Source organism: Capsicum annuum, chromosome 6, assembly GCF_002878395.1.
Source record: "Capsicum annuum cultivar UCD-10X-F1 chromosome 6, UCD10Xv1.1, whole genome shotgun sequence".
NCBI classification, from domain to species: Eukaryota; Viridiplantae; Streptophyta; class Magnoliopsida; order Solanales; family Solanaceae; genus Capsicum; species Capsicum annuum.
Genome location: NC_061116.1, coordinates 125663902 through 125677703, shown reverse-complemented (window position 1 = coordinate 125677703; position 13802 = coordinate 125663902).

The window sequence follows — 13802 nt, the reverse complement described above, 5'->3', positions numbered from 1 at the left end:
ATGATTTCATGTTTCTCTTGTCTTTTATCGTATCATCTTCACACTTCAACATATGACTTTCCTAGAGTCTTTTTGGTCTTCACAATTATTCTTCAACACTTGGACCTCTCGGGCATCTCATCAAGGTAAGCTTCCAAGTAACCTTCCATACACGGGATTTTTCTATTATGGGCTTAAAATGGGTCCCCCATGCATGCTCCTGTGCCCTCAATATGAACACAATTGGGTTCTTCTTGTGTTGGCCTCACAGGATGTCTTCAAAAACTAAGGTGACCATTTGACTTGTATCACCAAGGAATTGCAACGTCAAGTTGAGGAACTCCTCAAAAAAGAGTATATCAAGGAGAGCATGAGTCTATGCACGGTTCTAGTGCTACCAGTGCCTAAGAAAGACAGAACGTGGCGTATGTGTGTGGACTGTCGAGCATCAATAAGATTATGGTAAAATATCATCACCCTATCCCTAGGTTAGATGATATGCTTGATGAATTGAATGGTGTTTATTTTCCAAGATTGTTTTAAGGAGTGCCTATCACCAAATAAGAATGCAACCCAGTGATGAATGAAAAACCGCCTTCAAAACCAAGTTTAATCTCTATGAATGGATGGTTATGCCATTCGGACTAACAAATTCTCCAAGTACTTTTATGAGGCTAATGAATCATGTGATGAAGCCATTTATTGGAAAATTTATTGTTGTCTATTTTGATGATGTCTTGGTTTATAGAAAGTCTTTAGATGAGCATGTGATGATGCATTAACAATGTGTGTTTAATGTCCTTAGAAAGGAAAAACTGTACGCAAATCTGGAAAAATGCTCCTTTAGTGTTAATAAAGTTGTTTTCTTGGGTTTTGTTGTTAGTTCAAAAGGGGTAGAAGTGGATGAATCCAAGATAAATGCTATCAAAATATGGCCAATCCCGAAAGCCATTGGAGAAGTAAGAAGCTTCCATGGGTTGGCTTGTTTGTATAGAAGGTTTGTCAAAAGATTTAGCACCATAGTCGCCCCCTTGACCGAGGTCATTCGGAAAGATCAACCCTTCAAGTGGGGCGACGAGCAAGCTAAGGCTTTTGAAGCTTTGAAAGCTATGCTTATCTCTGCTCCTTTGTTACAATTGCCCAACTTTGATAAGACATTCGAAGTTGAGTGCGATGCGAGTGAAGTAGGCATAGGGGCTATTTGGATGCAAGATTTAAAACCCATTGCTTACTCAACTCAAAACTACTCCACGTATGATTTAGAGTTGTATGCCTTGATTAGAGCCACTGCCACTTGGCAACACTATTTATGGCCTAAGGAGTTCGTGATCCGAATGGACCATGAATCCTTAAAGCATCTTTGGGCACAAGACAAGCTTAACAAACGGCATGCCAAATGGATTGAGTTTCTTGAAACCTTCCCTTATGTTATCCAATACAAGAAGGGTAAGGAGAATGTAGTAACCGATGCTTCGTCTAGAAAACATGTTCTTGTGTCCACTTTGTCATCAAAATTGATGGGTTTCAAGAGCTTAAGAGGATTGTATCTCGAGGACCCTCACTTTGCTCTTATCTTTAGGGAATATGAAGAATTAGGTAGGGACAAATGGGATTCGTCTAGGGGTTCAAATCTTTTTGCCAAGTTTGATAGTTACTTATTTAAAGATAGACGATTGTGTGTACCCTCTAGCTCTTGGAGAGAGTTGTTTGTGAGAGAAGCACATGATGGAGGTCTAATAGGTCATTTTAGGGTCAAAAAGACCCTCAGAATATTGGAGGAGCAATTCTACTGGAAAAGAATGCACAAGGATGTGGTTAGGATTTGCGGCCAATGTGTAGAATGCAAAGGAGCCAAATCTCGGCTCCTATCTCATGGGTTGTACACCCCGATGCCCACCCCTCTATGTCTTTGGCTTGATATATCTATGGATTTTATGTTGGGGCTGCCAAGGTCTAGATGAGGCCGGGATAGTATCTTTGTTGTAGTCGATCGATTTTCTAAGATGGCATACTTTATTCCTAACTCTAAATGTGAAGACGCACCTAGCGTGGCCTCTTTGTTTGTTGATAAAGTTGTCAAATTGCATGGGGTTCCGAGGACCATTGTGAGTGATAGGGACTCTAAGTTCCTAAGTCACTTTTAGAAGTCCATGTGGGGTAGGCTTGGTACCAAGTTGTTGTTCTCTACATCTTGCCACCCACAAATCGATGGCCAAACGAAAGTAGTAAATTGGACTTTAGGTGCTACGCTACATTCCATGGTTAAGGGAAAAATAACTTCTTGGGAGGAGCACTTACCATCGATTGAGTTTGCTTATAACCGTGTCGTACACTCAAGTACGGGAATGACTCCCTTTGAGTATGTATATGGTCTCAACACCCTTATCCCTTTGGATTTAATGCCTTTGCCAAGTGATCTCATGATTAGCTTAGATGGAAGCAATCGGGCAGATTCTACGAAGAAGTTACATGAGAAGGTGCGGCTTCGACTTGAGAAGAAAAACCAAGAAATTTTAAGGAGGGGCAGCAAGGGGAGAAAGAAACTCATTCTTGAATTGGGAGATTGGGTGTGGGTGCATCTTCGAAAGGATTGGTTTCCATCTCAGAGAAAGTCCAAATTGATGCCAAGGGGTGATGGTCCATTCCAAGTACTTAAGAAAATCAATGTCAACGCCTACAAGATTGACCTTCCACCAGAATATCTAGTGCACAGCACTTTCAGCATGTGTGATCTTTCTCTCGTGGATACGGTTGAAGATGACCAAATGCCGAATTTGAGGTCAAATTCCTCTCAAGATGGAGAGGATGATATGGGTGTAGCAAGATGTCCAACAAGTTCATGACCATTCACACGTAGCCAAGCTCGGGAGTTACAAAAACTCCAAGCCTTGTTTATGCAAATGGCCGTTTGTGAGTTGGTGATTGATCCACCTAATGGTCTAAATGTTTTTAAGTGTGAAGAGGGGCCTTGAAGTGTAATAAACTTACACTCCAAGTTCACCCCATGGAAAGGGCAATCTGGTCATTTTCTCCTTCATTTATGGTGTAATATAAATAGAAAATATTAGGGTTATTTGGCAGCTGGTTCTTTCATAATATTTTGAGACATAAACACTTGTAATATTGAGGAACTTCTCACTCTTCCATTGGAAAAGCCCCAAATCTGAAAACTCACAAGTAGAGTGATACTTGTGTTGTATCTTGGCTAAAAACAAGGATCTTGAGGTCATAGAGTTCCTCTTGGTCCAAGTAAGAACTTGGTGTTAATATTCTTTAGTATTAGGGTCCTCTCTTGTTGTTAGGGCCATGTTGGGCTCTTGTAATCATCTTCTTATTCTAAAAACGTGATTCTTAAAGCCTAGTGAAGCTGTGTGTGACCTATTTTGATTCACTAGCACTTGTTGTTCAACTTGTTGTTTTTGGTGTTAGTTTGTTCATCTTGTTGTTCTTGCTGGATTCTTGCATTGTGGACTTGATATTGTATCATATGTGATCATGCTCATATCACCTATATTGTAGGAGGAGTAGGTCTCCTTTTGGGTGGTTTGAGGTTGGTGAGACTAGGTTGTTTGGCCCTGACTTGGTTCATCAGACCATGTACAAGGTGAAGGTGATTTAATACAAGAATAATGGCCGCCTTAGCTTTTGACGACATCATTCAAAGTCACTATATGAATAATCAAGCTTTGGTCGCATGGAGGGCATGGGATCATACTTGGAGGGGACGTTTATAGCCTACCATTGATCAAACCCAAGTGTGGAAGATTGCTTGAAGCCTTGAAGACTTAAGGACTCTTGGATTTGGACCACCTTTGTTGGTTCACGGTTTTGGTTCCTTTACTAAGGGCATTTTGGTCACTTAGCTTTAAGGGTATTTTGGATAATTCATATTGTCTTCCAACACACCAAGGCCACCCTTGGTCATTAAGGGTAGTGTGGTCTTTTTGTCTACTTTTGTAATATACTATAAGTAGTGCATTTTAGGTCTTTTCTCTGGAGTTTATGAAAGATGAAATATTGAAACACTTAAAATCCTCTCTCTTGAGATTAGACCAACTTAGTGTAGTTCTAGTATAGGGCTTAGAAAAGCTAACATTGTTCTTTGCTTGGAAACGGTGGATCTTGAGGTGAGTTGATTTCCTTGGCGGTCATCGTAAGAGTGTGGTTTTGATAATTATATTCATTCAGGATTTTTGAGTTTAATACACTCTTTAGTTCTTAATCTTGTAATAATCTTGGTCTCACTATCTATCCTTTATTTTTGTTGTTGTTATCTTGTGTAGTGGACTATTTTGGGTCATTTATTGAATCGAAAACTTGTATTATTATTGTTGATATTGTTCATCACATTTTATAGCTGTTTTGGTATTGAAATACACCCTTGTATCTTGTATTCTTGTTGTTGGTAGCGAATCCGAGTGTGGTCTCCATCTTGGTCCTCGAATCCTTAAGATTAGTGGACTAAATTGGAGTGTGATTTCATGTTTCCGTTGTCATTCCCGTATCATTTGGTATAAAATCATGGATTGATATTGTTCCCACAAGATCAATCTTGAGCTTGTTAGTTGAAAAATTAAAAAAAATTGTTAAAAAAAAGTTGAAATCTGAAAATTCCAGAAAAATAGCAATCTGTCCATTTTGTGTTCTTGGCTGAAATTGTGTTCTTATTGTGTATTGGTCAATATTTTTACTTTTTTTTGTTGTCTCTAAGTGTTAGTTTTGTTCCTCACTAACACGTTGAGTCTATATCTTAGATTTGAGCTTGAAATGTTGATGTTGTTAATGTGAACAAAGTGTGACCGATTGTTGTTGCGGGTTTGAGACTTGAACGTGTGATGTGTTGTTGGTTCAAGTTTTGAACGTGTATTGTAGAGATTGTGTTATGAAATTTTAAGCTTGGGAAGTTGTTCTTTTTATTTGGGAGGTCAACTTGAACCATAGAACTTCAAGACTCAAAGTTTATGTTCTTGGTGTTCTTCACCATCTCCATATATTGTTGAAAAAAAGTGGTTGTTGATCTCAATATGGAGAGTATAATATGTGTGTAGCAAGCTGTCCAACAAGTTCATGACCACTCACACGTAGCCAAGCTCGGGAGTTATAAAAACTCAAAGCTAGGGTACTTCCAGAAGGCACAGAAGTGTATGGAGTGTATTGTGATGCTTCAAGAATTGGCTTAGGGTTTGTATTGATGCAGCATGGTAAAGTCATAGCATATGCCTCAAGACAATTGCGGCCATATGAGAAAAATTATCCAATGCAGGATCTGGAACTAGCAGTGGTTATATTTTCCTTAAAGAAATGACGTCACCACTTGTATGGGATTCATGTTGACATATATACTGACCACAAGAGTTTTCAGTATATCTTTAATCAGAAGGACCTAAATTTGAGGCAGCGGAGATGGCTTGAGTTATTAAAAGACTATGATGTTGATATCTTGTATCATCCGGGAAAAGCAAAAATGGTAGCTGATGCATTAAGTCGTAAGTCTATGGTGGTCACTTTGGTTAGTCAAGGGATGACTAAGGATCTACACCAACTAGCCAATTTGGGGGTTCGTGATACGGGTACGACCATAAAGGTGGGTGAGTGCGAGAGTGAATTGACCCGAGACTTGGAGTGTACACGTGAAGTGCAAAGGAAGGCCTGAATAGGCTCCAAAATCAGCCCATACAATGCATTCCAAGGGAGCCCACTTGAAGACTTTGACTAAGGGATCATTTTGGACATTTCACACTATTCTTATTATACACTATAAATACAACCTTCTAGGGTTTTATTCATTAGACTTGGCTGAATATTGATGTTGTATCACACTTATAAATATTTCTCTCTTATGAGAAATGCTCCCATAGCCGAAATCCATGTAACTAGGATTTTCAACTTGAGGGTGGAATCTCTTTTGTTGGATTCATGCTTGGAAATGTTGGGCACATTGAAAGATTAAGGTCCCTCTTATTCCTACGTAGGAGATAGTTAGTGTTGTGTGTAGTATTAAAGGTCCAAGAGTGTAACAATTCTTGGGTTGTTAATATTATTGCCTCATTTGGTCTATCTATCTATCTTTACATTTCAGATTTGTAGTGGACTGTTTTGTGTCTTTGTTGAATCTAAATTTTGTAATCATTGTGTTCATCTTGTTCATAGTGTATTGTGGCTCTTTTGGTGTTGAAAACACACCTCTTTATCTTGTTATTGTGTGGTTGTAGAGAATCTGAGAGTGGTCTCCATCTTAGTCCTTAAATCCTTCAGATTAATGGACTGTTTTGGAGTTGTTTCATGTTTCTCTTGTTTTTCCTGCACCAGTTCGCCATCTTGAAACTCCAGATGAGGGGCTTATTATGCATAATGTTACAGAATCTTCACTAGTAGCTAAAGTAAAAGAGAAGCAATATGCATATCCCATTCTATTATAGCTTATGAACAATGTGCAATGTGGTATGACCAAGGCATTTGAGCTTACATAAGAGAGAGTACTTCGATGCCCAAACAAATTGTGTGTGCGTAATGTAGACGGGCTAAGAAAGAGGATTATGATAGAAGCACATCATTCAAGGTATTTCATCCATCCAGGGTCACCAAAAATGTACCATGATTTGAAAAGGATGTATTGGTGGGGTGACATAAAGAAGAACATTGCAGAGTTTGTAGCCGAATGTCCAAATTGTCAAAGAGTTAAAGTAGAGCACCAAAAGCCTGGGAGTTATATGATCTTCCAATCTGGAAGTGGGACATGATCCATATGGATTTCATCACTGGTTTGCCTAGTACATCTCGAAGGTTTGATTCCATATGGGTGATAGTTGATAGGCTTACCAAATCAGCACACTTTCTATCGGTTAGGACCACTTACACAGTTGAAGAATATGCCAAATTATATATTAAAGAGATAGTTTGACTGTATGGAGTTCCAATTTCTATTATATCAGATCGAGGAGCTTAATTTACTGCAAATTTTTGAAAGCCCTTCCAGAGAAATTTGGGAACACAAGTGAATCTAAGTACAACTTTTCACCTTCAAACAGATGGACAAGCAGAATATTGGTATTCAAACACTTGAAGATATGTTACGAGCTTGTGCATTGGACTTTAAAGGTTGTTGGGATGATCATTTACCTCTCATCGAGTTCGCCTACAACAATAGCTATCATTCGAGTATCAAAATGGCACCTTATGAAGCTTTGTATGGAAGAAAGTGTAGATCACCAATTGGATGGTTTGAAGCGGGTGAAACTACCTTATTTGGACCAGATCTTGTTCATCAAGCTATGGAAAAGTTAAAGTGATCCAACAGCAGCTAGAAACAGCCCAAAGTTGACACAAGTCATATACCTATTAGAAGAAGGGGGCTAGAGCTTGCTATAGGTGATTGAGTATTCTTGAGGGTGTCACCAATGAAGGGGGTTATGATATTTGGTAAGAAAGGAAAGCTAAGTCCACATTATATAGGCCCATACAAGATTACTCGGAGGTTTGGCCAAGTCGCTTATGAATTAGAGCTACCCCAAGAGCTCTCAACAGTTCATCTAGTATTTCACATCTCAATGCTTCAAAAGTTCATAGGAGATCTATCTCATATCACTCCTACTGAAGATGTACAAGTTATGGAAGATCTTACCTATGAAAAAATACCTATTGCTATCCTAGATCGACAAGTTAAGAAGTTAAGGAATAAAGAAATAGCTTCTGTAAAAGTGCTTTGGAGGAACCAGCAAGTAGAAGAGATAACATGGGAAGCTGAAGAAGCGATGAAATCTAAGTACCCCCATTTGTTCAAATATGGAGAGAAAGTCCAAGATGCTGAATTAGAGCAATAACAAGTAAGTGTAATACATAAGTACTATGTGATAATAGGGATATTAAACTTAGGCTTGAACTTATTTTGGTTGGATAGTTATTCTAACATTCGAGGATGAATGTTTCTAAGGGGGGAAGGATGTAAAATCCCATATTTTGCTTGTACTTGTTCTAATTATATGGAACCTGGTATAGCCTTGTGGTATAGGTAACGGATGAGATTTTTTATGCAAGTATTAATGGTGTAGATGGAATTATAGATGCTGCCCCTACAGTTTAATGTGATGCAACCAAGTTAACATCATTACGACTATGTAAACTTAGGATCGTAAGCTAGTATTTGAATCTAGAGATTAAAGCGACCAAGTGTGTATAAGTTGAAGGTTAGATTAAAGGGATTAAGAGCTGGAAATGGAATAAAATATTGAGGTGCTAGCTTGACTTAATTAAGCTAGTAGGTGAGTCACCTACTTAAGCTATTTGGACCGAATTAATGGACCCGTGGCTATGGACCAGATTTGGGCCTATACTAATGTACTTATTTGGGCTCAAATTGAATAAAAGAGGAAGAAAATGGATAAATGGTCCAACACACAAATCTGCCAAAGGCCCAAATTAATTAAGCCCAAAATAAGAATTTATGTAGGTGCATTACCTACTTTGATAATTTGAGCAGCTTGAACCCTTAAGTAGTTGCATCACGTACTTGGACCAATTTGACCAATTTTAAGGTCCAAAATGCAGTTAAGAAGGTGGAAAAAATAGGGCCTTTATAAGGCCAAGTTGCTGGCCATTTGACTTCATTTCTATGTCACAAAAAAGAGTATATTTCACAAAATCTCTCTACTCTCTCTAAAATAACAAGGTTTTAGCCCTAAAATTCCTTCTATGGTTCTTGAAGAAACCCTCACCTTTACAGCCCAAGGTAAGCGAAAACACTTATGGTTTAGCTTAATTATCTCATGGAAGATTAGGAAAACATGCTATAGGTGCCTAATTATTAATACATGATAGAATATAGAATAAGCAACTTGCTCACTTTTTCTTTGTTATTAAGAGATCGCTTTTCTTCTTTGGTTTAAAATGTGAAGGAAAGTGAAAGTTGAAGTTTTGAAGAGTTCAAGTTAAAAGAATAAGTTGCAGAATTGAGGTAAGGTGACTTCTCCATTTTATTCTCCTTGTATGTGAATTCGATAGAGAATTATGGATGTGTTGTTATTGAGAACTCAAGAGATGATGAGTTCAATAATTGATTGCTATAATAAAAGGGATTTGAGGTTGTTTTGTAGACTGTTTTGTATGTATATGTTATGGGCTGATAGGTTGATGTTGGAGAAAGGTATGATTAGTTTGTAATGAAATATAGAAGAAAGGTGAGACGGAACACCACCAAACCAATTATTGCATTTGTTTATTGCCCAATCTGTTTTGAGTATTGTTTGGAATGTGTAATGAAGCCGAGGTGGTTTCGATAAATCTTATAAGAACCTATCTGGTATGTGGGTGTAATTGGAGAAGAAAAGGGTTAAAATAACACCCTTAATCGATATATTAATGGCTTACTGCCTGATTACTTTTTTGGGTGAGTTAAGTAGCCTAAATGTGTTAGTTGGTTGCTGATACTAGTTTACCATATATTGTATTGTAGATAAGTAATCTAAAAGGTGGGAAGTCAAGTCGGGTTAGTTTTGGAGTTATATAACCAGGTATGTAAGGCATACTCTATTTTGCACTATTTGGCATGAAATCATACATTTGTTCCATGAAGCCAATGACTTTGTTCCCACTCTTTAACATGTTAAAACACCTCAACATATGCTTATTATTAAACCTGCACATCTTCACTAGAAAATTTTAGGAGTTCTCCGCTTGTTCAAATAAGACCCATATGTTATTTTCAGATTCTAAACACTTTATTTGTGTACCAACAGCTCCCTACCTCATTGTTGTTGCATTAAGTGTCCATTTATATGTCTCTTATTAGAAGATTATTGGTTCAAGGTACCATAATGTTATGACCACCAAAGTAACAATCTCAAAGGCTAAATAAACTAAGTAATGAAAACTGTAAAATGAGTGGCAGCTCAGGGGCATAATCCTAGCATGGGCCGATCTCGATACCTTTATGTGGGTGGCAGCTCCGGGGCATAAGCCTAGAATGAGCCGATCCCAATCTTTATATGTAGATGGCAGCTCAGGGGCTTAAGCTTAGCATGGGCCGATCCTAATTTATTTATTTACCACTGATCAGCTGATCATTTGCATTATATATGACTTACAAAGATTATGAAGTAAGAAAGGTAAAAATAAAGAAAGGACCGTAATGTATGTTGTCCCACAAGTATATATAAAGGTGGTCTATTAGTAGTACTTATACACTTGTATCTGATTTCAGTTAAGCTCTTATATCATGTGTTGTTACCTTCAGCCTTACATATTTAGTACATATTTTCATACTGAAGTCCCTCACGATGGGGGGGGGGGGGGACCTGTATTTCATGCTGCAGGCACAGGTACTTCAGCTCATACACCTCACTAGTAGGGGCACAAGCTATACAGTGACTATTGGTGAGCTCCAGGTCAGCTCATACACCTAAGAATGCCACAGATTTTAACCAAAACTCACATTTGGAAAACCTTGCATATAGCTTACGATCACGAAGAATCGGTAACACCTGTCGTAAGTGACTGGCATGGTCCTTATTTGATCTCGAATAAACTAGTATATCATCTATAAAAACTATCACAAACACATCCAAGAATGGCTTGAACACCCTATTCATCAAATCCATAAAAGCTATAGGTGCATTAGTTAGCCCACAGGACATAACTAGAAACTTGTAATGACCATACCGTGTTCAAAAAGTTGTCTTGGGTATTTCCTCCTCTTTGACCCTCATTTGGTGGTAACCAGACCTCAAATCAATCTTTGAAAACCACTTGGCACCTTGCAACTGATGAAATAAGTCATCAATTCTCGGAAGGGGATATTTGTTCTTAATAGTCACCTTGTTCAATTGTTGATAGTCAATACACATTCTCAATGAGCCATCCTTCTTACGGATAAATAACACTGGTGCTCCCCAAGGGGACACACTAGGCCTTATGAATCCTTTTTCTAACAAGTCTTTCAATTGCACTTTCAACTCCCGTAACTCTGCCTGGGCCATTCTATATAGAGGAATTGAAATTGTTTAAGTACCTAAAATCACATCAATACCAAACTCTACTTCTCGTTCTGGAGGTAAACCTGGCAGATTTTTAGGAAATTCATTTACTACTGGAATAGTTTGAAGAGTTGGTGGCTCAGCACTGTATCCTTCACCCTAACTAGATGACATATGTAACCCTTCAAAATCATCCTTTTTGCCTTAAAATAAGAAATAAATTTACCTTTTGGTGCACCAATATTACCCCTCTATTCAAGGATTACCTCTTTTGGAAAATGGAAATACACCTTCTTATTTCAGGAGTCTACTATGGCATAACAAGAAGCCAACCAATCCATACCCATTATAGTATAAAAATCTACCATTTCTAACTCAACCAGGTCAGCCATTGTATCACAATCATGAATAGTTATTATACAATTCCGATACACTCTCTTGGTTAGCTATAACAGATTCACCAATCAGCGTAGATACTTCAAATGGCTTAACTAGCAATTCTGGTGTTCTTTTGAACTTTCTAGCAACCAATGGAGTGACATATGATAATGTAGAACCCGGATCAAATAATGCATACATCATGTGAAAAGATGGACAATGTACCTGTAACCACATCTGGATAAGCCTCTGAATTTTGTCAATCCGCTAAAGCATATGTACGATTCTGAACTCCACTAGAGCTAGCTCCTCCTTTAGCATCTCTACCACGACCCATAAGCTATCTTTGTTCAAACCAGCAATAGTACAATCTTTAACCAAATATGGATCCAATCAATCCATATATCGATGAACTCTATCATCCATAGTAGCTACAACATTAGGAGCATACCTAGATAAGGAGTTAAACCGGAGGTTGTACTCCCTCACGCTCATATTCCCCTGGCAAAGATTCAAGAACTGATCTGCATGAGCCTCTCGAATCTCAAATGGAAGGTAATGATCAAGAAATTCCTCTTTGAACTCTTTCCAAGTAGCTGAAAGTGCATCGACACCCCTAGATCATTTCCAATCTTCATACCAAAATATAGCCTCCCCTTTGAAGCTATATGCTGCTAGCTGAACAGCCTCCCCTTTGAATCTATATGCTGCTAGCTGAACTGTCTCTTTACCTGACACATGCATGACTTGTAGAGCCCTTTGGATTTGATCAATAAAGTCCTGTGGGTCTTCATTAAGATCTAATCCGGTGAATGTGGGAGGATCCAATTTAAGAAAATCCTGCGTTTATAGGCTAGCTGCCCTATTTGTACCACTAGAACCTGTGCTTGGAATAGCTTGTCCTTGAGCTTGTCCAGTAACTATACGAGCCAATAATTGTACCGCATTCCTTAGATCTTGGTCAGTAGCATTAATAGGTGGTTTCTGAGGATAAGGTTCTTCTTCTTCTTAGATCTTCTGGAGATGGAGAAATAGAAGAAGTTTGAGATACAAACTCAGCTTGAGCCTCGATTTGATTAGCCCGTCTAGGTGGTGATTTGTTGGTCCCCACTCCGGCAGCCACATCTATTCGCTTACCTGTATTCTTACTCCTTCTTGTAACCGGCATTTTTACTATAATAAGAGAAAAAAATAGGTTCCATGGTTAGATATGGCTTTACCTGCAACATGGGCTCTATTGCACGATCTAAGATATGAAGAAAATAGACAATCCCTAAATGTCCCATAGCCTCTTGTTTATAGATGTGGTGCACAACACACCCATAAACAAGACTCTATATAGACACAACTTTGTAGAAACCCTAAGACTACCCGCTCTGATACCACTTTTGTCACGCCTCAACTCCTATTGGGGCGGATAGGCACCCGTACCCGTAAAGGCTCGAGAGAACCAATTCATAACCTTGTAATTCTCATGCATGTAACTATGACAACCAAAGGTTAACCAATATGATATTATGTATCGATAAGAATAATTACATAGGCAAGCACAAACTTATATATACAACACTTGGCCTTTGAGGCCACCATGTCTAAAGACAAACACTACCATAACTTTATGAAGTTCACTACCTATGGTTTCCCCTTCCTTTTCCCTTCTTTCTTCACACTCTTCTTGTACCTCACCATTCATTTTCTCTCCATCTTGAGACTTGTCCTCACTCTCTTTGGTTTTTAAATCTTGGAGAGGAGTCAGTGGGTTTTGTGAAGTATAGGATCTTTGGACTTGTGAAGGTAGCCTTTGGTCAAGTGAGTTTGGAACTTGGTGGTTTGAATTTTGAGGAGATTTTGGTGGATCTAGTCTATCAACCCCCACTTTAATTCTAATCATGTATCTCCTAGCATCCCTATTATTCTTCATATCTCTAATAAAAGCATCATTATTTTCCACCACTTTTTGGGCAAGGGAATCACTAGAACTCTTCATTTCTCGGCCCAAGGCATCAATCCGAGCCATCAAAGCTCCAATAACATCATTTCCCAAAGGTGGGGAAGTAGTTCCTTCAGATTCCATGGCAAATGTACCTAAAAGAACAAAAAAATAGCAAGAAAACAACCTACAAAATGAGCAAACAAGTTAGTTCAAAAGCCTCACTTCACTCTCACTCAGCCTCACCTCACACTTGGCGTTACAAGTATTGAAAACTTCGCAATACTCGACAAGTGAATGAATGGTGAATAAACTTTGGCCCGAAATCAATTTTTGTTTGATATGACTCAAATAAAAATAATGTACGGACTCGAACCAACAAACTACTATGAATTTGAAAATGAGAAAAGCACATAAAAATTAAAGACACGAAATGAATGGACTCTAATCTAATTATCAACCTAGTAGGTAATTACTAGTTTGGTAATTAGTGGTAGAATCAACACAAACGCAACAAGAAACAACAAATAGAAAATTAGAAATCTAAT